Below are 27,796 nucleotides of genomic sequence, written 5' to 3'. Positions count from 1 at the left end.
TTTTTCCTTTTTGTCACATTATCCCGATTTTTAACACATAAAAAATAAATATTTTTCTGGTTTTTAGCACCTAAAAATTCGAAACCAAACCAGAAAACCAATCTTAACTAACCAAAATAACAAAACCAACCACAAAACTAATAACAACGAACCAAAAAACTAATCTTAACCAACCAACCAACCACAAAACCAATCACAACGAACCAAAAACCAATATCAACTAACCAATCCACCACAAAACCAACCACAACGAACCCAAAAACCAATCTGAACTAACCAACTAACCAACCAAAAAACCAACTAACCACAAAACCAATCACAACGAACCAAAAACCAATACCAACTAACCAATCAACCACAAAACCAATCACAACGAACCAAAAACCAATACCAACTAACCAATCAACCACAAAACCAATCACAACGAACCAAAAAACCAATATGAACTAACCAACTTACCAACCAAAAACCAATCTCAACCAACCAACCAACCACAAAACCAATCACAACGAACCAAAGAACCAATCTCAACTAACCAACAAACCAAAAACCAATGTCAACTAACCAACCACAAACCCAATCACAACGAACCAAAAACCAATCTCAACCAACCAACCAACCAAACAAAAAATCAATCTCAACTAACCAACCAACCATCCAGCCACAAATCCCCATCACAAAACTAATCACAACGAACCAAAAAACCAATCTCAACTACCCAACCAACCACAAAACTAATCTAAACTAACCAACCAATTCATCACAAAACCAATCAACCACAAAACCAATCTAAACTAACCAACCAACCACAAGACTAATCTAAACTAACCAACCAATTCATCACAAAACCAATCAACCACAAAACCAATCTAAACTAACCAACCAACCACAAAACTAATCTAAACTAACCAATCAATTCATCACGAAACCAATCAACCACAAAACCAATCTAAACTAACCAACCAACCAACCACAAAACTAATCTAAACTAACCAACCAATTCATCACAAAACCAATCAACCACAAAACCAATCTAAACTAACCAACCAACCACAAAACTAATCTAAACTAATCAACCAATTCATCACAAAACCAATCAACCACAAAACCAATCTAAACTAACCAACCAACCAATTCATCACAAAACCAATCAACCATGTGTTATCCAATGACATCAATCCTTTGCAAGAAGCATGACTTGAGCTGAACTCTGTCCCTGTAGCGACAGTATCTGCTGTGACACTGGAAAGATGATCGTGTGTAGTGAAGCAATGCAGACCTTTTCCAATGTTAACTTCCGTGCCATCACATACATTACGTGACCATTGTGTATGTGGCGTTTCGATCTTATGTTGTTACTTTGTGGGAAAGAGAAAGACAAAGTCTATGACTAGAGTAAGAGAGCGATCGTACTGCACAGGTGACGTAACAGGGGCGCGCTGAGTATTAGTACAAACAACTGTCGTTCCAGAAACAGAATGGACGGGTAATAAAACATGCAGGTATCGCATTTTGTAGAACTTTACCTTCAAAAATATTTGCTTGCACTATTTTAACCTACTTCCAATGTACAAGTGGATACTTTTTTTTTTGTAATTTTTCTTCCAATATCGCTGGTGCATTTATGTTTATTCCAAAGTGTGTATGTAGGCTTAGTAGCCCGACTATTTCTGACTTGTTCTAGGGGCGGCGATACAACTCCGTGTCAACAGCAATCTGTTCGGTTTAATTGTACGTGCACTGTTGGCTGCAATCGAGGCGGCACCAACGTAACACACAAAAAGACACCCCAACGAAAATCTCAACACACACACTCTTTGACTCTACACTATACCACAGGAACACACCCTCGCAGGAAACAGAACAAGTGGCGCCAAGACCAACAACGACCAGTTCTGAAGATGACCCATAAATAGGTCGAAACATGTCAACGAGGTAAGTTGAAATTTAACACAGGAAAGTCTTACCATACATATTCCGAGATGTTTTTAGGCTCGTTAATACTTGCAGGATATAAAATTAATTATCCTGGAGTCTTTGGTGTACAGCAACGAACATCCACCTATTGGGAATCAGAAATCTTTGGAGACAAAAGTTCCCGCTACCCCGTACATTAAATGAATAGCCTATCAGGTAATTCAACATTACAGAAATCTTCCTTTACGTCAAATAAAGGCGAGTGAACGTCCTTCAAGGTTAACTAAAAATCCTTGACTAAGGCAGAAGGCATGCATACGATCGAAAGATGTACGTATAGTCTAACTGGCAGGCGTTTCATAGTACGATAAATTTAGACCGGGAAACACGTGACGCACAATATGGTGAGACTTAGCGCGTGTATTTTTCTTAAACATCAAGATATTTGCACGTACACCCCTTACAGCCTGTAAATATTAATTACTCCACTAGCATTACTTACACGAAGTACCTAATGAGGATGAGTTGCCAAGATGGAAAAACAGATAAATGAAGATTTCCACGTCCTGCAGGCCAGAAGTTGTCTTGCACACCACCCGTCTATGTAAAGCGGGTTATAACCATTGTGTTCACAGCGAGTACTTAAGAATGTGGTGAATGCAATAAATAACACTACGACTATTTGATTAACCCGAGTCTGTTAGTCACCTCAGGAAGGGGAATGTCCCACTCGACAAGGAGTGAGTCGGCTCCTTTCTGGAGGGATAAAAGCAATGAGTGTGACGCACTTCCTGGGCAGGGACAAGCAAGGAGTTCGGTTCTACGACTCATTCAACTGTCACGGATGTGGGAAAAGTGACGCTGCCTACCAGCCTTCAAAATAACCATAATGAACCCCTAGCACCTCAATGAGAATGATCAAGAATTATACTTTTTAATTCTCTGATGTTTAAAGATTATTGTAACAATTTTATTTTAACATTTCATCAGTAAGTAAGTATTAAATGTTTGTGTTTGTAATTTGAAGTAGTTTGCATGATATGTATTATCAATTTCTGTATATCAGAACTCATTGAATTGTTTATGCCTTAAATTTAATTAACTTACTTGTTTTGCATTATACATATAGCTCAACTGATGACTGATCGCTTGCGTTTGTAAATTTTATAATCTGATTGGCTATGTATTGTACATTTTCAGTAGAGCCATCGATGTAGCTCAGTTGGCAGACTCGCTGGGCTGCTGATCCGGAGCTGCGTTCGGGTTTGGGTTGGATCCCCCTTTGATCTCATTGAATGGTTTCTTCCGAGGTTTTCCCCAGCCGTGGGACTGAAGCCGGATGGTCTATAGCGAGTCCTCGGCATCAACTCATTTGATTTGATTACCTGGTTGGGTTTTTCCGAGGTTTTCCCCAACCAAAAGGCAAATGCCGGGTAATCTTTTGGCGAATACTCGGACCTCATCTCATCTCACTACAACTCGCCAAAATATTGTAAAAAAATTGCACAAAATTGTAAAAATTGTAGAAAATTACTAAATTGTAAAACTATAAAAATCTGTAAAAATTGTAATTGTAATATTGTAAATTTTTTACTTGTTCCACACCTTAAAGCTTCATTGCTCATGTAAGATCTATGGAATAGAATGAATGAATGAATGAATGAATGAATGAATGAATGAATGAATGAATGAATGAATGAATGAATGAATGAATGAATGATGCTATGCTACTCTAATTCATAGTCTTAAACTTTGGGGTTACGCTCTATTGCCTGAAAATTGTAAAAAATTATATTTTTAAATGTTACTTTCGTTTCATTCTCTAATGTTCAAAGAATAGGTTGCCAAAACCTTACTTCGAAATTCCACCGAGAAGTGCCTCAAAATAATTACCAAAATTCCGTAGTGCCACAACCTCTTCTTTATCACCCAAAACATCACTCTCCATTTTCCGAAAATGGTAATCAATTATATTGTTTAATTTTATTTTTATTTTATTCTTTCAAGTTTCAAGATGAGGTTTTCAAAATGTTATTTCGAAATTCCATGATGAAGTGCACCAAAATAAAATTATTATATGCCATGGTAGCCTACCACGCTACTTTTCTTTATTATGCTAAACCTTACGTTTCATTTTCCGACAGTTGTTTTTTGTTTTTTTGTTTTTTTGTTTTTTTTTAAAGAATTCGTCTGTCCATATCTCAGAAACTAACCGATGGGTATGCTTTATTTCATTGTCAGGCAAATCTTCATAGCTGGTGTATTCTTTAATTATGACAAAATTATTGTTGCAGGGAAAATTATTTTAAAAAATTATATAAACTAACCCAAGCATCATAGAAAATATCCTGATAGGCAATTACTTCGTTGTAGCCATCATACACGCTTCACATGCTGTATGCATTAAGCCCAAATTTCATAGCGCTATGGCACAAACTAAGCTGCGAAAGTTTTAACAATGTATTGCATTGAATTGACAAGGCTGTTCACACACCTGAGTGTAATTCTACGGACCAGTACTTACTTACTGGCTTTTAAGGAACCCTAAGGTTCATTGCCGCCCTCACATAAGCCCGCCATCGGTCCCTCTCCTAAGCAAGATTAATCCATTCTCTATCATCATATCCCACCTCCCTCAAATCCATTTTAATATTATCTTCCCATCTACGTCTCGGCCTCCTTACAGGTCTTTCTCCGTCCGGCCTCCCAACTAACACTCTATGTGCATTTCTGGATTCGCCCGTACATGCTACATGCCCTGCCCATCTCAAACGTCTGGATTTAATATTCCCAATTATGTCACGTGAAGAATACAATGCGTGCAGTTCTGTGTTGTGTAACTTTCTCCATTCTCCTGTAACTTCATCCCTCTTAGCCCCAAATATTTTCCTAACCACCTTATTCTCAAACACCCTTAACCTATGTACCTCTCTCAAAGTGAGTCCAAGTTTCACAACTATACAGAACAACCGGTAACATAACTGTTTTATAAATTATAACTTTCAGATTTTTTGACAGCAGACTGGATGATAAAAGCTTCTCAACCGAATAATAACAGGCATTTCCCATATTTATTCTGTGTTTAATGTCCTCCCGAATATCATTTATATTTGTTACTGTTGCTCCAAGATATTTGAACTTCTCCACGTCTTCAAAAGATAAATTTCCAATTTTTATATTTTCATTTCATACAATATTCTCTTCACGAGACATAATCATATACATTGTAATTCTACGGACCAGTATCAGGCCAAATGAAAAAAAAAGTAAAAACAATCAGAAGGTTGTGGTATTGACCTTATGAATAATAATAATAATAATAATAATAATAATAATAATAATAATAATAATAATAATAATAATAATAATAATAATAATAGTAATAATAATAATAGTAGTAATAATAATAATAATAGTAGTAATAATGATGATACTAATAATAATAGTAGTAATAATAATAATAACAGTAATAATACTAATAATAATAGTAGTAATACTAATAATAATAATAATAGTAGTAGTAATAATAATAATAATAATAATAGTAATAATAATAGTAATAATAATAATAGTAATAATAATAATAATTTATTTATTTATTTATTTATTTAGAATATTAATGTGCGAAACAACAGCACAAGTCCAATTACAGTTTAGCATAGGTACAAAACGAAACAAAACAACAAATGATGATGAGAATGAATGATAGAAAATGGCAATGAGATGAGATGAGATAATAGTAATAATAATAATAGTAATAATAATAATAATAGTAATAATAATAATAGTAATAATAATAATAGTAATAATAATAATAGTAGTAATAATAATAGTAATAATAATACTAATAGTAATAATAATAATAATAATAATAATAATAATAATAATAATAATAATAATAGTAGTAGTAATAATAATAATAGTAATAATAATAATAGTAATAATAATAATAATAGAAATAATAATAGTAATAATAATAATAATAGTAGTAATAATAATAATAGTAATAATAATAATAGTAATAATAATAATAGTAGTAATAATAATAGTAATAATAGTAATAATAATAATAATAGTAATAATAGTAATAATAATAGTAATAATAGTAATAATAATACTAATAGTAATAATAATAATAGTAGTAGTAATAATAATAATAATAGTAATAATAATAATAGTAATAATAATAATAATAGTAATAATAGTAATAATAATAATAATAATAGTAGTAGTAATAATAATAATAATAGTAGTAATAATAATAATAATAATAATAATAATAATAGTAATAATAATACTAATAGTAATAATAATAATAATAATAATAGTAATAATAATAATAATAATAATAGTAATAATAATAATAGTAGTAGTAATAATAATAATAATAATAATAGTAATAATAATAATAATAGTAATAATAATAATACCAATAGTAATAATAATAATACCAATAGTAATAATAATAATAATAATAATAATAATAATAATAATAATAATAGTAGTAGTAGTAATAATAATAATAATAGTAATAATAATAGTAATAATAATAATAATAATAATAATAATAATAATAATAATAATAATAATAATAATAATAACAAGTCCTAGCAGTAACAATCACATTAGCAGTTGAAACAGTGGCTTGCCAGGCGCAGCGGAAGATTTGCTGGAATCCAGACCGACGACAGGCAGCCAGAAGGTGAGCAGGATAATAAACACAGGCATGCGAAAACGAAGAGTTGCTCAGCAGTTTTGGCAACAGGCTGCGGCGAATTAAAGGCGAGCTTTGAGACATTTGCAGACATGAAGCCACACGATCTAAGCACAGACCTCCTTCCTCCAAATCCAGATCGGTATCACAGCCACTCCACTCGTGCTGCAAGATGGAACGACCGCAGGGACATTTCATGCCTAAAATAGAGGCGGGAACTCGCCAGGGAAATTAACCAAAGTGGGCGGTTTATAAACCGAAGTCATATCTGCATGATGCTTGGAATGGCGTCATTGAATGAGCGCTGGTTCGAGTCTTCTTGGAGCAGAACAATTTCTTATAAAATTCTGGTCAGTGTACGAGATCGGTGTCCACCCACTATGGTAAGGAATTTGAGGATTAAGGTACACTAATAAAGGGACTTTGATTTTGTTGCAATTTCAGTACACAGAAGGAAATAGAATGCCCTCCCCATAACCCTGTGAAATGGGCGTTAATTTTCGAGATTTCAGCTTCTACGAACTAATGAGCACAATTCAACTCCAAGCAGTCCGTCGAGCACAAGTTCTTCCTATGTCTCTCTTTTTTAATTTTTTTCACTGTATTCTTTTATAAATATAAAAATATAAAAATCGGAAATTTATCTTTTGAAGACGTGGAGAAGTTCAAATATCTTGGAGCAACAGTAACAAATATAAATGATACTCGGGAGGAAATTAAACACAGAATAAATATGTTATTATTCGGTTGAGAAGCTTTTATCATCCATTCTGCTGTCAAAAAATCTGAAAGTTAGAATTTATAAAACAGTTATATTACCGGTTGTTCTTTATGGTTGTGAAACTTGGACTCTCACTTTGAGAGAGGAACATAGGTTAAGGGTGTTTGAGAATAAGGTGCTTAGGAAAATATTTGGGGCTAAGAGGGATGAAGTTACAGGAGAATGGAGAAAGTTACACAACATAACTGCACGCATTGTATTCTTCACGTGACATAATTAGGAACATTAAATCCAGACGTTTGAGATGGGCAGGGCATGTAGCACGTATGGGCGAATCCAGAAATGCATATAGAGTGTTAGTTGGGAGGCCGGAGGGAAAAAGACCTTTAGGGAGGCCGAGACGTAGATGGGAAGATAATATTAAAATGGATTTGAGGGAGGTGGGATATGATGATAGAGACTGGATTAATCTTGCTCAGGATAGGGACCGATGGCGGGCTTATGTGAGGGCGACAATGAACCTTAGGGTTCCTTAAAAGCCAGTAAGTAAGTAAATATAGCCAACATATAATTTTACTGTCTATAATATAAATGAATTTGTCACCGGTTAAGAAGAAACTGCCTAATGAAGGATGCACTGGAAGGAATGATGAACGTGAGAACAGTTCGGGGCAGAAGAAGATATCAGATGATAGACAACATTAAGATATGTGGATCATATGCGGAGACTAAGAGGAAGGCAGAAAATAGGAAAGATTGGAGAATGCTGAGTTTGCAGTGAAAAACCTGTTCTAAGGCAGAAAAAATGAATGAATGAAATAGGTATACTCTACAGCTATTTTCGAAATCATGCAGGCCTACTATACAAGGCATTAGTAACACACTTTTTACTTACTTTACTTTACTTACTAGCTTTTAAGGAAACCGGAGGTTCATTGCCGCCCTCACATAAGCCCTCCATTGGTCCCTATCTTGAGCAAGATTGACCCATTCTCTATCATCACATCCCACCTGCCTGAAATCCATTTTAATATTATCTTCCCATCTACGTCTCGGCCTCCCAAAAGGTCTTTTTCCCTCCGGCCTCCCAACTAACAATCTATATATATTTCTGGATTCGCCCATACGTGCTACATGCCCTACCCATCTCAAACATCTGGATTTAATGTTCCTAATTATGTCAGGTGCAGAATACAATGCCTGAAGTTCTGCGTTGTGTAACTTTCTCCATTCTCCTGTAACTTCATCCCTCTTAGCCCCAAATATTTTCCTAAGAATTTTATTCTCAAACACCCTTAATCTCTGTTCCTCTCTCAAAGTAAGAGTCGAAGTTTCACAACCATAAAGAACAATCGGTAATATAACTGTTTTATAAATTCTAACTTTCAGATATTTTGACAGGAGACTAGATGTTAAAAGCTTCTCAACCGAATAATAACTGGCACTTCCCATATTTATTCTGCGTTTAATTTCCTCCCGAGTGTCATTTATATTTGTTACTGTTGGACCAAGATATTTGAATTTTTCCTCCTCTTCGAAGGATAAATCTCCATTTTTTTTTTTATTTCCATTTCGTACAATATTCTGGTCACGACACATAATCATGTACTTGTCTTTTCGGGATTTGCTTCCAAACCTATCTCTTACCATAATAAAAATTATTGAAATGTAGCCTAATAACAGAAAAGTGCAACTCGCGCAAAAAATCTTAATTTCGTACTATATATGAACATATTACAGTCAGTAAAGAAATAATTCGCATTGTTATAGAAATGAATGTTTATTTTAGTAACCTCATGTTATCTCCGTACTGGTTGGATGATCGTCGGGTGGAAGGTCTTGGTTTATCGCGCAAAGAAATTTGTTTTTTGTGAGCTTTATAAACCGGAAGGTTCAACAACGCTTGACACCCAAGATACCTCCTTTATATTACTGACAAGGTTTGCATGACTGTGGTTAAGCACTTCTAAGGCATCTGCCCAGCATCAGGTTACAGACATCGTCCGCTATGGTTCAGCGGTTCAAAACCGAAGACAAAGAGAATTTAAAAACAATAAAATCCAAATCTAGTCTTTCAGGTAAAGCTCCCAGTAAAGCAGATTTGAATAATTTGAAGGGAAAAATTGTTCCGGGGCCCGGAAGTCACAGAGAGATTGTGTGCACTCGATGTGGGTCTCTGGCGTCTCGTCAGCCCACGCGAGTTGTGTGGATATAAAGGGAAAAGTTGAGACGGTGTCGGATGTAGTTCCCGGGTAGCTCAGTTGGTAGAGCGCTGGTACGTTCAACCAGAGGTCCCGGGATCAACACCCGGCCCCGGAACAATTTTTCCCTTGAAATTATTCAAATCTGCTTTAGAGGGAGCTTCACCTGAAAGACTAGATTTGCATAATATATACGTTACTGTGTACGTTAACAGAAAACCACAATTCCAAGTCACACAGAGATTGTGTGCACTCGATGTGGGTTTCTGGCGTTTCGTCAGCCCACGCGAGTTGTGCGGATATAAAGGGAAAAGTTGAGACGGTGTCGGATATAGATCCCGGGTAGCTCAGTTGGTAGAGCGCTGGTACGTTCAACCAGAGGTCCCGGGATCAACACCCGGCCCCGGAACAATTTTTCCCTTGAAATTATTCAAATCTGCTTTAGAGGGAGCTTCACCTGAAAGACTAGATTTGCATAATATATACGTCACTGTGTACGTTAACAGAAAACCACAATTCCAAGTCACACAGAGATTGTGTGAACTCGATGTGGGTCTCTGGCGTTTCGTCAGCCCACGCGAGTTGTGTGTATATAAAGGGAAAAGTTGAGACGGTGTCGGGTGGAGTTCCCGGGTAGCTCAGCTGGTAGAGCGCTGGTAAGTTCAACCAGAGGTCCCGGGATCGATACCCGGCCCCGGAACAATTTTTTCCTTGAAATTATTAAATAAAATCCATAACATCGCTTTCTCAGAGAGCAGTTATCGACCCTGGACGAATAGAAATTTCATATGTAAGCTTGCACTGAAATATCCTAGAAATAACTACTGAAATTTCGTAAGCATATTATACGGCAGGATTGCATAAAACTTAGTACTGGGTGTTCATTTCAAAGTGTGTCATTACGTCACTGTTGTGAGTCAGCGATTTGAAGCGAGTTTCAGCTTTCATGTCAGAGAAGTTGCCTATTAATCCAGGCGTTCAATCTGAACTTGAGAACGTGTACGGTATAACTTGAATGTCGTAGCAACAGATGGCGGTCTGTAAAGTCTGTGTGCTACCATAACCTCTTTCGAACTGTGTTTTGCGCGGGCAAGTCGTACGCAGGGTATTTGTTATCATCGACTGCGTACGGCAACATTCCACAACACAAATCAAAATGCTCCGTGCCCATGTTGACCGTCCAAGTTAACAAATACGTAAGTAACCGTCTTAACCTCTCCCCATATCTCGACAGTAAGGAAAAAAACTCACTTTAGTACGTGTTTCCAAACAGTTCACATTCTTGCCACTACTGGCGTTACCCTACGAATCGGTAAGTAATCTTCAGAATGAACGCCGTGCTTGCTAGGCAACTTCTCTCGCATTGAGGTAATACGCCTCTGCGGAAGTGTAGGAAGATTGAATTCTCTAGGCTCATCGGCTAGCCACATGACGACATACAGCGAGCCATGACACATTTTGAACTGAACACCCAGTAGTTCGAGGCAAGTGAGTCATTTGAGGGGGTTTTGACAAAGACCAGGCCCACATCTCCACACGAAGCCCGGACGGTGTCAGTCTTGACAGCTGTAAGCAGTCGGCGCTCGGCAAAGACGTATCCACGGCAAAGTTGAGTTTGCCTTTCATCACTGCACTGCTATCAGTACAATTCGTGGTTTTCCCCATTAGCAATATATGCGAAATGTCTGCAATACGTACAGAATATCGTTTACTATTTTCATTTTTCACGAGTTCTAGATTTATAATTTAGTACTAATGAAGTCCACACCTGTGGAGTAACGATTAGCGCGTTTGGCCGCGAAACCAGACGGCCCGGGTTCGAATCCCGGTCGGGGCAAGTTACCTAGTTGAGGTTTTTCCCGGGGTTTTCCCTCAACCCAACAGGAGCAAATGCTGGGTAACTTTCGGTGCTGGACCCCGGACTCATTTCATCGGCATTATAACCTAGATGTTGATATGCTAAATAACCTAGATGTTGATACAGCGTCGTAAAATAACTCAATAAAATAAAAAAATAAAATAAAAAGTACTAATGAATTTGCGACAAAATAGATAAGTGCAACATGATTTGTTTTTTTTTTTTTGCGAAATAATTGAGAAATTGTAAAAACAAAGGTTCATTTTAATAGATTTGTGATTTTCTGAGGAAAAAAAAAAGTTGTTGATTTCAGTGTTGACGACAATTCTCGGAACAGCAGCTGTCAAACAGTGCTGAGTGTATAGAGATAGCGACATGTTTGCTCTGCTCAAATTTCAAATCAAGTTTGTGTCAAATATTTTACTAAACTGATTACTATGCTAGAGGGATCGTCGTATCCATATGCACATACAGTAAACTGTGGGGTGATCTTTCAGTATTGGGCGTGTGTGGAAAGGAGTTCCAATGCATGGTTTCCATCACAAATAAACAATAATTATACTGGATAAATGTGTTAACGAAAACACTAGGGCAGAAATTTACATTGCAGTTTGTCTTGCATACGTGTCTAGCAAAACTTGATTCACACAAGATTATGGACAAGACAAACATTTTCTTCCAGGAAATGGACAAGCTCTTTGACCCAGCAGGACAGAATAGTGTGGTAGATAGGTATGAAATATAAGTTTCCATTTTTATATAGTATTACACCAGGTAAATCTGTAGACGGGATTGCATCCTTTCATATGCAGTTGTGTGAATAATTGCGTTTCAAATGCTAGTGGCACTTTTACGTCTTCAGCCCTGAAATATATATATAGGTCCCAACAAATAACGCTGATGTTGAAGGATTTTTCAGTATGAAAAATTTGACTGTGACAGATATAAGATCCAGGATGAAATAAGTCACTATGGAAACATATAGCTGGGTCATTTGCAAAATTTGTATAACAATTGGACGATTGAGAACGTCAAAATTAAAGTACTATTTAGTGCATATTCTGCATGTATTAATATAGTGCAATGTCAAAGCAAACATAAGCATGTGCTATCCTAAAAACTGTTTGCTTAAAAATCTTCAAAATAGCAACTTAACTACTGAACACGTGCACTATTATGTCCTCTTGATCTAGACTTTATATGTTGTTATTTGTGGAAAACACAACACAAACAGCTCTGACAGAGTAAAAATGCACGCTTAGACTAAAACATACAGCAAGAGTATGACACACAAACTCGCCAAAATCAAAATGGGTGAACATAGCAGTACAATGAAAATGACTCTTTGTGCATCATCTTGGCTAGTGCTGACATCTGTGAGATTTCTTTTTCAACTATGTATCCATAGGAACAGAATGGTGTAACAGATCTGACTGACAACTGGACTAGAGTAATTATACAATAATATTTAAGGAAATATAAACTCAGACATAAATGAATAAGTTTTAATGATATCAAATGTTTCTTTGATTTTTTTCTCAATTACATTATTAAACAAACCTTTATCTGGACATAATCATGCTCCATTTTAAAAACTTAACTAGTATGGACACGGCATTTTAGCTGTTACTATGAGAATTTTATTTTATTCTCGTGAAATATTTGACATGAAGGAAATAATTCTTGTGCAGTTTACTACATTAGTATTGAAACTACTCACTGTTAGGAATTTAAAACTCTATCGTTATAAATGCAATAATGGGAAGGGTAAGATTTGATGGACGTCATTTGTTATACAAATTCTGGAAATGACCCAGCTACCATGTTAAAATCTCAACTGAATGTAACGTTGATCACGATTGTAAATTATAGTTCGATCCCATACCAAAAATGTGTAATTTACGATATTACTTCATAACTTATTATCCTTGATTTACTATTTCCTATCAATGGCCCATATCATAAAACCATAAATTCTACAAAAAGCTAAAATGACAATTCAAAGCGCTTAGTGCTAGAAACCCAACAGATGTTCAAAGCCATATCGTGTCCGCGGGTCTGGTGGACTAGATATTCGCACGGCCTGTCTCATGATGGCGATGGGTGTAACTCGACATACCGCACTATGCGGAGTGTAGGTTTGACTCTCGTGTGAACGCAGCCAAACCGGTCCCCTGGTTTACGGCAAAAATACAGCAAATCTATCAAGTAGGTTAATCTCATGCGGACTCGAACTAGAATACGTCAACTTGAGGAGTCAGAAAAAATATAAATTAATGTGAACTGCGATGTCTCCATAATTAATTTCAAACGCTGGCTTAGTCGGGACAACAATCTCGAAGAGCATGAGGTAAGTCGCCTCATCAAAGTGGAAAAGGCTCAAAATTCATCATTCAGATTGTTCTTCTCAAAATTGTGAATGTCCCATATTAACCGAATCCTCAGAAGTTAAGTATTTAGGCATTACAATCGACCAAGACTTACGATGGAATGAACATATTACATATTTATGCAACAGATTGCGTAAAACAATTTATATCTTTGTTATACAGGGACATCATTTTATTTTTACTTCAATATTTATTGTACCTGAGTTTTTGAATGTACTTCACTCCCACCCCTTCTACTAAGGAAGTTCCAACTCCACACAGAACCAAGACCGCAGATAGTAAGCAGTACTGAGTTACTGAGTATAGTACGTTCCAGATATATGTTCGCGTTTTCCAGTGACGAAAGAGCTTTCAATATTGAATCATATTTTCGCACAGGTACTGTCCGTTTGCCTACGTCGCATTCCGATTTCCCCCACCTGCTTCTGCTCGCACCTCTGTAATAGCTGGGCTGTTTTAGCTCTTTTCTGAAAACATTAATTTCTCTTAGGAATTGGAAGTTTACGTAATATTATACAGCTGTTTAATTTAACTTAAATAAAAGAGCCTCGTTAAGTAATTAACTGTCACGTGATTTCCTCCCTTTCTACAATCCTGCGGCATAACCACTTGGACGGACAGTAGATAGCATGTCTGAGTAATTTTATATTTTCGGGTCGGGCAGAAGTGAAGATTGAATTTACAGTACGTAAAGTAGGTACAGAATTATTTCAACATGAGTTACTAGTACGAAGGACGAAACTGGCAATTGGAATTAGATGCAATAGTCTATAGTGCGATAGTATGCACAAAAGAACTGAAGCCTGTATCGAAATGAACGGCCACCATTTTCAAAATTGTGTTTAAATATTCATATTATGATTATTTTTCAATTTAACTTATTTCTCTATATTGTACGCTAATGTGCTGTAGACAGTATAATATACACTGCATAATGAATACGTTCGCATGGATAACTCACTTCGTGAGTAAAAACACTTATTCTTAATACAGTACTGTACTTTGATTAAAGAAAAACCTAATGAAAATTATCAAACTCAAAATCGCGATATTTCCTAGTTTACGTAAATGGATGAACTACTTTTCTTCCTTCCTATACCTAGTAGAGTGATTTGTGTTTTACGCCAGTATCATCGAACTCCAGTCTTGGAGGGGGGAGCAAGCGGTGTTTCCTGTTCTCTAAAGGTATAGACAGGTTAATATTAAAAATGTTAGTAAAAATAAGATGATGTCCCTGTACTTCGGTCATATTTACCAATTAATATTTTACGTCTCATTTATTTAGCTTTATTTCAATCCATTCTCCAGTATGGAATTTTAGGGTGGGGACATGCATGTATTTCTAATCTCACTCCACTAATACTTATTCAGAAAAGAATTATTAAAATATGCCTTAATAAACCAATTGATTACTCATCCGAGCTTTTGTTTACTGATTTTAATGTTTTGAAAATTAAACAGATTTATTATATTGCCTTATTAATCTTCATACACAAAAATCGTAATAAATTCAAATTGTATCATCATAAATATGGAACTAAAAGATCCGATTTTATACGACTAGAGGAACCAAAGTGTTTCACAAGCACAGCTCTGAGCCATGGTATCTACTTTGGTCCAAGGTTACAATACAATAATTGATAAATACCCAAATTTGGATAATTTTAGTATCAGAAATTTAAAAAATAGCGTTAGGAATTTAATTTTTAAAGAATATATATTGATTTAATATGTATATGTATTTGTATGACTTAAATTGTTAAAACTGAAATTGTATTTTTAAATTTAATTTATTCCTGTAATTTTTTTTCTTCACCCAGTTTGTGTCAAAAAATTATCTTTGTGTTTAGATATCTCCCTGAGCACGAGTTTTTTACTCCTTCTGGGAAGAACTAGGATTGTATTTTTGTTCATGTTATTTTATTAACAATAAACAGAAATAATTACATGTGTACGAATATTAGAGGCAAACTAAGTTAAGAGACACTAAATATTTAACACTTGGACAGTTTCAATATGAAGTTTAGCAGACGTGAGATTTCTTATCACTTTGTTAGACAACGAATTTCTGCACAGCTAGACACCACACCTATTCTCACAGAATTAAAACGAAATCAAAACTGAATGTACTCTAAGGAAGGATACAAATTACATTATATTGGGAAGCTGGAAGACAAATGGCAAATGTTTAACATGTCTAGAGCATTAGATTAAATAATAAGTACGTTTTACATTTTTTACTATTGGCTGAGAAGAAAACAAAAATCAGAAAGGTCTCAAAGACAACGTAGTGTTCACTTGTTCAGAACTGGTACGGTTTTCCTGAAGAACTAATACATTTTGCATAAATCTTGGTGTTATAAAAAACTTTGTTTTTCAAAGCCTGAGATAATAAAAATAAAATATAAAAAATTATATTACACGAACCACGAAAATACGGAAAGAAATTCTGCTAAATTTGTACACGGTGTCTGACTTCAGCAGTTCATTTTTGCTTAGGCAACCCAAGTAACAGTCGAGACATGTGGGAGGTATTTAATGGTTTCGTAGGCAAAATCATGCAGAAATTCACTTCCGGTATAAAAATTGTGTTTCAGGTCAATAAAACTCAATTAATTAAGCAAACATCATAGAGACAAAACTGATATACATGTTCTAATAAGTAGAAAGTTCTAGCTTTCAGACGAAATATAAATAAAACAACTAAATGTTTGAAGGAAATTAAAAGTTAAGGGTAGATGAAGAAGGCAAAGACGATATAATGGAAGACAGGAAACTCCGTCTAGCTTATTATCTACATTGGGAGTGCAGTGTATAAGAATAGTTCCCGTTTTTTCAAAACCACTTATCGGAACGTATTGTCAAGAACTCAAGGATCTGGATAGCCCAAACAAGTTGACCAGAAAGACAGCAGCCCCAATAATGTCCTGGCGAGACAGGGTTCAACCCAATCACTGTGGAACTCTAAGCATAATGTCCTGGTTCAACCCAATCACTGTGGAACTCTAAGCATAGGATGTCCTGCTTCAACCCAATCACTGTAGAACTCTAAGCATAATGTTCTGGTTCAACCCAATCACTGTGGAACTCTAAGCATAATGTTCTGGTTCAACCCAATCACTGTGGAACACTAAGCATAATGTCCTGGTTCAACCCAATCACTGTGGAACTCTAAGCATAATGTTCTGGTTCAACCCAATCACTGTGGAACTCTAAGCATAGGATGTCCTGCTTCAACCCAATCACTGTGGAACTCTAAGCATAATGTTCTGGTTCAACCCAATCACTGTGGGACTCTAAGCATAATGTCCTGGTTCAACCCAATCACTGTGGAACTCTAATCATAATGTCCTAGTTCAACCCAATCACTGTGGAACTCTAAGGATAATATCCCGGTTCAACCCAATCACTGTGGAACTCTAAGCATAATGTCCTGGTTCAACCCAATCACTGTGGAACTCTAAGCATAATGTCCTGGTTCAACCCAATCACTGTGCAACTCCAAGCATAATATCCCGGTTCAACCCAATCACTGTGGAACTCTAAGCATAATGTCCTGGTTCAACCCAATCACTGTGGAACTCTAAGCATAATGTCCTGGTTCAACCCAATCACTGTGGAACTCTAAGCATAATGTCCTGGTTCAACCCAATCACTGTGGAACTCTAAGCATAATGTCCTGGTTCAACCCAATCACTGTGGAACTATAAGCATAATGTCCTGGTTCAACCCAATCACTGTGGAACTCTAAGCATAATGTCCTGGTTCAACCCAATCACTGTGGAACACTAAGCATAATGTCCTGGTTCAACCCAATCACTGTGGAACTCTAAGCATAATGTTCTGGTTCAACCCAATCACTGTGGAACTCTAAGCATAGGATGTCCTGCTTCAACCCAATCACTGTGGAACTCTAAGCATAATGTTCTGGTTCAACCCAATCACTGTGGGACTCTAAGCATAATGTCCTGGTTCAACCCAATCACTGTGGAACTCTAATCATAATGTCCTAGTTCAACCCAATCACTGTGGAACTCTAAGGATAATATCCCGGTTCAACCCAATCACTGTGGAACTCTAAGCATAATGTCCTGGTTCAACCCAATCACTGTGGAACTCTAAGCATAATGTCCTGGTTCAACCCAATCACTGTGCAACTCCAAGCATAATATCCCGGTTCAACCCAATCACTGTGGAACTCTAAGCATAATGTCCTGGTTCAACCCAATCACTGTGGAACTCTAAGCATAATGTCCTGGTTCAACCCAATCACTGTGGAACTCTAAGCATAATGTCCTGGTTCAACCCAATCACTGTGGAACTCTAAGCATAATGTCCTGGTTCAACCCAATCACTGTGGAACTATAAGCATAATGTCCTGGTTCAACCCAATCACTGTGGAACTCTAAGCATAATGTCCTGGTTCAACCCAATCACTGTGAAACTCTAAGCATAATGTCCTGGTTCAACCCAATCACTGTGGAACTCTAAGCATAATGTTCTGGTTCAACCCAATCACTGTGGAACTCTAAGCATAATGTCCTGGTTCAACCCAATCACTGTTGAACTCTAAGCATAATGTCCTGGTTCAACCCAATCACTATGCAACTCTAAGCATAATGTCCAGGTTCAACCCAATCGCCGTGGAACTCTAAGCATAATGTCCAGGTTCAACCCAATCACTGTGGAACTCTAAGCATAATGTCCTGGTTCAACCCAATCACTGTGGAACTATAAGCATAATGTCCTGGTTCAACCCAATCACTGTGGAACTCTAAGCATAATGTCCTGGTTCAACCCAATCACTGTGAAACTCTAAGCATAATGTCCTGGTTCAACCCAATCACTGTTGAACTCTAAGCATAATGTCCTGGTTCAACCCAATCACTATGCAACTCTAAGCATAATGTCCAGGTTCAACCCAATCGCCGTGGAACTCTAAGCATAATGTCCAGGTTCAACCCAATCGCCGTGCAACTCTAAGCATAATGTCCTGGTTCAACCCAATCGCCGTGGAACTCTAAGCATAATGTCCTGGTTCAACCCAATCGCCGTGGAACTCTAAGCATAATGTCCTTATTTTCAGCATTCGTAGTCTGACGGGCGAGTCTCTAAATAATCGATATTGTGCGGAGCCACGATGGCTCTTGCTTGTAATGAGAAAATAAAACAACGCATGCACACAACAGAATAGCTGCTTTGTTCTTAAGAAAGGAACACTCATGTTTATATCTGCTGTACTGCAAGCAATTTGGAAGACAAAGAGCATTTTGTGAACAGGAGCATCGAAGTCTGCAAGGAATGTGTCGACACTGTTCGTACTACAGGGTAATTCACAAACCCGACACAAACTTATGGGTTAATTCCACACCCCAAGGTATATTATATACCATTATTTTCCTGACAATCTGAAAAGTTATATTTTTTCTAGCTGGACTTGAGTCGAATCCCTTGAAGTAGGTTCTCAAAATCCTCTATGTGACAGTAACACTTTCGTGTCAGCTGGTTTAAGTATTTTTCTGCTACAGCAGATAGCTGAGTGGATTTTGGAATAGCATATTATCAATTTTGAATTTTTGTCTGAATTAAAATTGTTCTTTGTCCCACAACCTCTCAGAAAATTGGAAAGAGGAGCTATTAAGTAATCTTCATGCGAAATAACGAATCAAAGTTAGGATAGAAGAAATGTCAAAGAGAACTGCAATAGGTAGAGGAATACGACAAGAATGCCATTTATCACCTACCCTGTTTAACATCTGCTTGGAGGATTTAGTGAAGAACTGTTTTCAGAACATGGGAGGAGCGATAGTAGGAGGAAGAAGAATAAAGTGCATAAGATTTGATGAAGAAACGATATTAAGGGGTGTGCTATTAGAGCTAAATTACAGCTGTGAGCAGTATGGGATGAAGATAAACGCAAACAAGACGAAGACCACGACTATCGGAAGAAAACTGAAGAATGTGCGAATTCGAAATGAGGCAGTGGAATAAGTGAATAGCTTGAAATACTTGGGGTGTATACTATAAGCAGTAACATGAGATGCTGCCAAAAAGTCAAAAGGAGGATAGCAGCGGCAAAAGAAGCTTTTAATAGGAAAATAAACATCTTCTAGAAAAAAGAAACAATGAAGACACTAACGATGTGGTTTGTATGAAGTGTGGAATTATAAGGTTCAGAAACATGGACACTGTGTGCTGAATTGAAGAAAAAAATTGGAAGGATTTGAAATGCAGATATAGAGAAGAACGGAGCGTGTCAAATGAACAGACAGAATAAGAAATGAAGTTGTGCTAGAAAGATTGGGTGAAGAAAGAATAATGCTGAAACTGATCAGGAAGATAAGAAGGAATTGGTTGAATCACTGACTGAGAAGAAACTGCCTACTGAAGGATGGAATGGAAGGATAGTTCGGAGGAGAAGATATCAGATGACAGCCAACATTAAGATATATGGATTGTATGAGGAGAGTAAGAGGAAGGCAGAAAATAGGAAAGATGGAAGAATCCTAGGTTTACAGTGAAGAGAACCTGAATGAATTGATGCATGAAGGCAAAGCCTCCACATCCCTGCAAGGACGCTTTTGCATGCTCAACTATCTCATTTGCGGATGTCATAGTCCGCTGCGAACAGAGCGTGCGCTTCCCAAATAAACAGTTCGTGGTTCGACTCCCGGCGTGGTCGTACATTCCATGAAAATGGGCGTTTGTTCTTGTGTTGCGCGGACCACCCGCATGTGTCGCTGCACATCAGTCCAAAGGGTAGAGATCAGCTAATAATACTTGATTTTAAATGGCTTTAAATTATCTTAATTTTTGCTTCATAATGTTATGCCGTAAAACAGTAATTTATACAGCAAGTAGCTAAAGAGGTGCTTTGTTACAAGAAAGTCACCGTTCATTTACGGGTCTCATGTCTCATACATTATTTTTTTCAACACCATTAGAATATTTGAAGAAACAGAACATTTATAAATAATGTACCTACAACTTACTTTCAGTTAGTTATGAAATATTAAGCTGAAAAAAATCTACTTGTAAGCACCGTATTTATATACGTGTCCAGAAGGCGATGCCTGTTTCAGTGGTTACCATAGTAATCAGCAAGATGAAATAAGAATTTTGTAATAATCGTGTTGATATTGTTTTAATTTTTAATATTATGAGTAGTGACATTGAATAAGATATTATGCTATTAATCCTCCGGAAATAAATCCGAGCACAAGCGAATGTTATAATCTTGCATTTGTCACCATCGAAGTGAAGGAAATATGATTTATTTATGAAAGTTTTCTTTTAAACTACTGTATGTTTTATTTACAGTTGTCAATAACGACATTCTTTTGACATTAGAGACTGTGAAAAGAAATTATATTTTACGAACTGGCGAAGAAAGAAATTAATTTCGACAATTTCGCGGACTTTTAAGTTTCAGCACCCTGAGGTCTGGGCTTCGCACCATGCTGGGTATCTACGCGTAATACTAAAACGTTACCGAGCGACTTGGCGCAGACGGTAACGCGCGACACTCGCATTCGGGAGGTCCCGGGTTCGATACACACTATACAAAATCTAAAGCCAACTATAAAACACGACAACAATACTAATAACGGCCTACTGATATACCCAAAGATCCTACACACGCGATATGACCATAAACGTAAAAGCCTGTATAAATAAACGTAACAAAAACAACTTAAACACACAAAAAATACTGTTCCTCAAATTCGCATCAGATCTTATACACCAGGGGTGCCCAACCTTATGAATATTGCCGGTCAATATTTAAAAAAAAGTTCTTTTAGAGGGCCTCAGACAACCTCCAATAATAATTTACATAAATGTGTTATTAATTTATAGTAATTAATAATACAAGTCTGTTCAAATATTTTTTTAAAATTTTAAGTGTGAAACTTAAGTATCGAGCAGTGGATTGTGCACCGCTGTTATAGACAGTATGTACGTCCCTGAGACATTTTGCTCGGCTAAATTAATCTTCATTTCAATAATTATGAAAGTTTCCTCACCTGCAAGATCGCACACCGCATGACCACACAGTAAGACCCGTTTTTGCAAAACTTGCTAACTGCAAAATTTTCAAAATTGATATTTTGGTGGATTAGTTAACATAAGACAGGCCTCTACATGATTCTAAAGGCTTCTCAGGAAAATTTTATTATTTCCTTCACAGTAGTGTCTCAAAGTGTGATCGTTTTTTCAAAACTTGCTTTCTGCTATGTGAGAGCTATAGCAAAACTTGCAGTTATTTCAGTTTTTTTGTGTTTCCTATCAAATTTAGCTTTTACAGTTAGCAAATTTTGCAAAAACGGTCATTATTATTGTAAAACTCGATTTAATGTGCAAACTGTTTTTTAACTGTTTGTTTCCATAGTGCTGTTGGTTGCGTAAGCAGTGATTAATATAATTAGAATAAATTATTAGTACAAATAACTATTTTTATTCGTCGTTTAACCTCCCTCATTATAGGTGTCACACACCAGAGGGCGATTCTATGGATAGATTTATATTATTTGAAAGAATTAACAATACCCAACATAAATTTGTCCATCTTTTCCACCAATTTTAATGGAATTTATACTATGTATTGAAACAAACAGTAATATAATTTGACTCGAAACATTAGCCCTTCGATTAGCAGCAGACACACTACTGTGAATGCAGCACTGGCCTATACCAGAAGGGCGCCCTTCATGCCCTGCACCTAGGTGACAGACAATGCAACAGGATCCTTAACTGGACACACACACATGTGGGCCTCCTCTAGCCTGAGGTCAGTAGAGCAGAACATTAACAAGGGTCATCCCTTCGTGCCCGAGGCGGGATTCGAACACACGAACCTTCGGACCGCGCTGCAAATAGATAACTATAATACCTTTTAATATTCCTCCTAACGACGCGGTATTCATGTGGCGCTGGTTCCATACAACCAACTTCCAAATTCATTTCTTTTTTTCTAATCGCAGAATAACTGCTGCAAACTTATTAACAGCATGTTATCGAAGAGCTACTTGAACAAATATATTTCAATATAATACTAATATAAAAGTAATAAAGAAAACGTCAATTATTCCGATTCAGGACATCTAAAGCGTTATCGCATAAAAATTCCACCGTTTTGAGAATGCGTTCTAAATAGATCCAACTCTCCAGTAAAGTTGAATTGGATATAGTTTCCACCTTTAAACAATTTAAAATCAGTTAAACATAATAACAATAAAATTATGTGCTTGTGATTTCCACCTTGCATTTCTTCTGGCTACAATTACTTATTATTTTTTTCTTTTATGTGCTTGTTTGTTCAGATATCACAAGCTGCAGTAGTTACTTGTCACAGTAATATTACATTAAATATTTTATTAGTTTTTTAGCCTTAGTTTTGTATTATTTTGTGAGATAATTGTCATTGCCTTTTTGCCTGTTTTTAAATGTTATAGGCTAGTTCTTTGTCATTGTAACACTGCATTCATTAAATTTTATTGTTCAGTGTTTATCTTAATTCATTCTTTTTATTCGGTTATTTTACGACGCTGTATCAACATCTAGGTTATTTAGCGTCTGAATGAAATGAAGGTGATAATGCCGGTGAAATGAGTCCGGGGTCCAGCACCGAAAGTTACCCAGCATTTGCTCGTATTGGGTTGAGGGAAAACCCCGGAAAAAACCTCAACCAGGTAACTTGTCCCGACCGGGATTCGAACCCGGGCCACCTGGTTTCGCGGCCAGACGCGCTAACCGTTACTCCACAGGTGTGGACCATTCTTTTTATAGTTTCATATTTTACCCTAACCTACATGCAGCTGCTGTAATTGGGTAATTACTGTTATAATAAATAAATAAATTAATTAATTGATAGCGAGATGAAATAGAGAATTCGCAGTGCCGTAATCTGATATGTGTTACAGTTGGAAAAATTGTTTGGAAAAAATTCGTCCAGGTAATTAGCCGAACGGGGTTTCGAGTCGAATCCCGACAGCACACAAGCTCTACTCTGAGTCATGCAGGTGCGGTGGCCCCTCCAAGTGGAGTTAGATACGTCCTCTACAATTCCAGATAACTTAAAGAGCACTTCTATGCATTTCAACTTCCTGTGTGACATCATTTCAGTGAAAATAAACCGCAAATGAGAGTATCATTATACGTAATATAAGAACGGCGAATCTTCGACCCCGCTACGCACAATACACGGGAGGGAAAAAAAAAGTATTTATATTATTGAAAAAACCTAAAAATCAAATCGTTCCCTGGAATAGCGACTTAACGTACGTTAAGGGTAATGTACATTAACGACCACAAATATTATCAGAAAATGCAGGCTCTAACTTTTTAACATTTTATAAGAAAATGAACTCACAATTGAACAAAAATTACAAGGTACCCAGAACAAGACTTATTAGAACTTAAATATCTGATAAAAGTATAAAAAAAGTTACTAATAATATTTTTCAAACCAGTTTTGTTAAAGTATGAAAAAAAAAAATCTGTAGTTACATCATTTGGTAACCATACAACATTGTTATGGTCTCTCTGACATCCTTAATATTTTTCCTGCATGTAATAAACACTCATTTCTGAAAAGTAGACTACTCTCAGACATGTAGAGTTGTTTATTTTAATACAATTAATTTTTTAATTGTCCTATATAATACATATTAAAATTTAAATAATGTTTTGTGACCTAATTTTTCTATTTTCAAGGAAATGGGCATTATTATAGTGTACCTTTTGCATAAATGCATGTTAAATCAGTGTACAAAATTTCATAATTCTATCTCTAATGGTTGTGGACTTATGATATATGTGTGAAAATTTTCAAATTTTGGAAAATATTATTTAAAGTAAATAGTGAATTATAAAAAAATATTATTAGTAACTTTTTTGATACTTTTATCAGATATTTAAGTTCTAATAAGGCTTGTTGTGGTACCTTGTAATTTTTGTCCAATTGTGAGTTCATTTCCTTATAGAATTTTAGAAATTTAGAGCCTGCATTTTCTGATAATATTTGTGGTCGTTCACGTATATATATCCTTAAGCCGTTTTTTTCCCCCCCCGTTTCCAGCATATATTGAATTCTCCCTGACAAAATATTATTTCCCTCCACGAAATACAGCGCCCTCCGGAAAGATTTGAATATCGTTCTGAGCAAAGCTGTTCTTCCAGATCTAAAATGTCAGGTGCTGTGTATCTCAAATTCAAGTTTTTGTAATTAAGTTCTTGTTCCAGAGAATAGAACGTCTCAATTGTAGCGCACCACTCTGAAGATGATGCGATACTCAAAACCCAGCCAATACGCCCCAATGAGAGGCACAGCTTTATGCTCCACTGCGCGGGAAAGCACACCTTTCTGCGATCCAGGGTATGCCTAAGCTTGAACAAACCGAACCTAACCTGTCCACCATTCGAAAAGTCGGTTCTTTACTTTGCAAGAGAAACCAGACGTGCTGCGTAGCGAGATCGAAAATGAACTGTTGAGCCACCCAGCTATGTATCAAACTTCGTGACGTGGAGGTAGCCGATCAATTCTCACCGCGGCAGAGAGCTCCGGCCGGGAAGGCTGGGTGCGAGAGTCTGGAGATTACAGGCGATGCCTGGCGACCGGGCCCATCTTGAACAGAACACTAGCACAACACTGTCACATTCACACGCGCGGGTCGATACACCACGAGCACGCACGGCACAGCTGCGGCCCGCGTCCTCACGGCGGGGAGACTGTCGCTCGACTCCAGCGCTCGGGCGGGCGTGAGACTGAGGGCGCCGCTCGGCTCGCAGCGGCTTGGGTGCGCGCGCAGCGCTCGGCGCCAACTTACGAACCCTAACTAGAGGGGCTGGGTTCGCGCTCGGTAGGGTAACTTGTACTTACTTACTGGCTTTTAAGGACCCCCGGAGGTTCATTGCCGCCCTCACATAAGCCCGCCATTGGTCCCTATCCTGAGCAAGATCAATCCATTCTCTATCGTCATATCCCACCTCCCTCAAATCCATTTTAATATTATCTTCCCATCTACGTCTCGGCCTCCCCAAAGGTCTTTTTGCCTCTGGCCTCCCAACTAACACTCTACATGCATTTCTGGATTCGCCCATACGTGCTACATGCCCTGCCCATCTCTAACGTCTGGATTTTATGTTCCTAATTATGTCAGGTGAAGAATACAATGCGTGCAGTTCTGTGTTGTGTAACTTTCTCCATTCTCCTGTAACTTCATCCCTCTTAGCCCCAAATATTTTCCTAAGAACCTTATTCTCAAACACCCTTAACCTATGTTCCTCTCTCCAAGTGAGAGTCCAAGTTTCACAACCATAAAGAACAACCGGTAATATAATTGTTTTATAAATTCTAACTTTCAGATTTTTTGACAGCAAACTAGATGATAAAAGCTTCTCAACCGAATAATAACAGGCATTTCTCATATTTATTCTGTGTTTAATTTCCTCCCGAGTATCATTTATATTTGTTACTGTTGCTCCAAGGTATCTGAACTTCTCCACGTCTTCAAAAGATAAATTTCCAATTTTTATATTTCCATTTCGTACAATATTCTCGTCACGAGACATAATCATATACTTTGTCTTTTCGGGATTTACTTCCAAACCTATCTCTTTACTTGCTTCCAGTAACATTCCCGTGTTTTCCCTAATCGTTTGTGGATTAAATTTTCTCCTAACATATTCACGTCATCAGCATAGACAAGCAGCTGATGCAACCCGTTCAATTCGAAACCCTCTCTGTTATCCTGGAAACTGAAAAATATGCAATTCAAAATTATATATATGTAAAATTTGTCTGTACTGTACGTTTCTATGGAAGCGAAAGCGGGAGCCATAGCGATATTGATATAGAAGATTATAAGAATAAAAAATGTCTACAGCGATGAAGAGAAATGTTCACTGCTACAAGTAACAACTTAAATAAAACTGCAGTTGATAGCCCTGTGTGTTATTAACCAATTGATGCGATTTAGACATTCCAATATATGAATCTTAGTAGTGCCAGAAAATTGCCATTTCGTTTATTCCTCAACTTTGTATTGAAAGTTTGATGTGAATGTGGTATAAATAAGTGTTTTTTTTATACTTTTATTTTAATGTTTAAATTTTAAAACGTTAAGAGTGATAATACTTTTATTTTAAAAATAATAAATCAGAGTAATTGGATAATATATTTTTGATGTACCGAAGTACATATGATATTTCCATGTAGATATTCTGCGTCATCGTATGATGAAAGAGTGATGGAACGGAGAAAAATTCTCTCCTGCGCCGGGATTTGAACCCGGGTTTTCAGCTCTACGTGCTGATGCTTTATCCACTAAGCCACGCCGGATACAAATCCCGGCGCCGGAGAGAATTTTTCTCCGTTCCATCACTCTTTCATCATATGATGACGCAGAATATCTGCATGGAAATATCATATGTACTTCGGTACATCAAAAATATATATGATATGCGTAATAAATCACTTTGTGATTTAAGACGGCGCCTATACCGTCGGATCCCGGCCAACCAGTCACTCATTCGAGTGCACCTCAACACATGTATGGACTTCGGTCCTGCGTTCATAGACATCTATGACGTAGTGCAGAGGGTGGCCACTAGAGGGAACCCAAGAGATTGAGCTTAATCTGAGACGATTCTAACCGGCGTCGGGGTTGTATCCGGCGTGGCTTAGTGGATAAAGCATCAGCACGTAGAGCTGAAAACCCAGGTTCAAATCCCGGCGCCGGAGAGAATTTTTCTCCGTTCCATCACTCTTTCATCATAATTGGATAAGATAACTTACACAAATATATTATGTACTAAGTAAAGAAATGTATTGTGATACACGCATTATTTGGAGAAATAACGGTTAATGTTTTGCAAGCGAAAGTACATCTTCCACAGCACAGCCAAGCAAGCAGTATGCTACCGATACCACGCGGACCGCAGCCCGAGGATTACGGACTTATCTCTTTCGATAAGGATGATAGTTTTAAGCCCGCA

At 36.9% G+C, this 27,796-nt stretch overlaps 2 protein-coding genes across 4 annotated transcripts in view; both read right to left on the bottom strand.

Moving 5' to 3' along the window:
* Nucleotides 1-27,796, bottom strand: part of Nca (neurocalcin homolog) — a 540,761-nt gene that overhangs the window by 165,186 nt on the left and 347,779 nt on the right. The window lies entirely within an intron of this gene.
* LOC138704424 (neuronal calcium sensor 2) overlaps nt 1-27,796 on the bottom strand; it is a 227,896-nt gene that overhangs the window by 145,530 nt on the left and 54,570 nt on the right. Inside the window, exon 1 of one of the 3 annotated variants that reach the window (XM_069832284.1) lies at nt 25,347-25,604. The exons of 1 other annotated variant lie outside the window; for it this stretch is intronic. The gene's annotated coding sequence lies outside the window, so the exon portion shown is untranslated. Of the gene's footprint in view, nt 1-2,419; nt 2,576-25,346; nt 25,605-27,796 lie in introns of those variants that run through there. One more of the 3 variants, XM_069832285.1, reaches the window with a different exon arrangement.

Source organism: Periplaneta americana, chromosome 8 (genome assembly GCF_040183065.1).
Source record: "Periplaneta americana isolate PAMFEO1 chromosome 8, P.americana_PAMFEO1_priV1, whole genome shotgun sequence".
NCBI lineage: Eukaryota > Metazoa > Arthropoda > Insecta > Blattodea > Blattidae > Periplaneta > Periplaneta americana.
This window is presented reverse-complemented; position numbering and strand designations above follow the sequence as displayed.